This window comes from Solanum tuberosum, unplaced genomic scaffold (genome assembly GCF_000226075.1).
Source record: "Solanum tuberosum cultivar DM 1-3 516 R44 unplaced genomic scaffold, SolTub_3.0 scf00242, whole genome shotgun sequence".
In the NCBI taxonomy this organism is placed as follows: Eukaryota; Viridiplantae; Streptophyta; class Magnoliopsida; order Solanales; family Solanaceae; genus Solanum; species Solanum tuberosum.
The window spans coordinates 937843-938865 of NW_006239177.1; the positions used below are offsets into that span (position 1 = coordinate 937843).

The 1023-nt window shown below is 41.0% G+C and overlaps 1 pseudogene; it reads right to left on the minus strand.

Moving 5' to 3' along the window:
- The window catches only part of LOC107062665 (uncharacterized protein K02A2.6-like), a 2612-nt pseudogene extending 2065 nt beyond the window's left edge, over positions 1–547 (minus strand).
- Positions 548–1023: the final 476 nt, after the last annotated feature.

A 1023-nucleotide genomic window follows, 5' to 3' on the forward strand; every position in this document is an offset into this window, starting at 1 on the left:
GACAAACTCTCATGCCAATGCTTGTAGTTATCAGTCATTTTCCGCAATATCCTCTTGATATTTTTGTTGGCGGCCTCAACTGCTCCATTTATCTGAGGTCGATAAAGAGTGGAATTGCGATGAATAATTTTGTACTTCTCGCATATCTCATGCATCAAGCCACTATTGAGATTAGCTCCATTATCTGTAATAATTGACTCGGGGATCCCAAATCTACAAATGATGTTATTGCGAACAAAATCTGTCACCACCTTCTTTGTCACAGACTTGTATGAAGATGCTTCTACCCACTTTGTGAAGTAATCAATAGCTACCAGAATGAACCTGTGTCCATTTGAGGCGGCTGGCTCAATAGGGCCAATGCATCCATGCCTGCAAATGGCCAAGGAGAACTCGTCACATTTAGCTCATTCGGTGGAACCCGAATCAAATCACCATGAATCTGACATTGATGACATTTTCTCACAAAACGGATGCAATCTGTTTCCATTGTCATCCAAAAATATCCAGCTCGTAGAATCTTCTTTGCCAAAGTGAAACCATTCATGTGTGGCCCACATGTACCTTCATGTATTTCTTCAATCAACTTGCTTGCCTCTTAGAGAGGTTAACTACATCTTAACAATCCCAAATCTGGAGTCCTCCTATAAAGGAATTTCTCCAACTAGGAAAAAAGTGAATTTGCGAGTCTCCGAAGTGTCCTCTTTTGAACATTGTTTACTCCTTCTGGATAGTCTCCTTCTCTGAGATACCTCTTAATGTCATAGCACCAAGGTTCTCCATCCAGTTCTTTGTCTACATGGAAATAATAGGCTGGCTGATCCTGCACATTGACCTTGATTGGATCTATGTAGTTCTTGTCTGGATGTTGAATCATAGAAGCCAGGGTTTGCCAATGCATCTGCAAACTCATTCTGAGCTCGAGGAATATGCTTGAATTCTATCTTGACAAATTTCTTGCACAATTCTTTCACACACAGCAAATATGGAGGTATCTTCACATTCTTGGTGCTCCATTCGCCT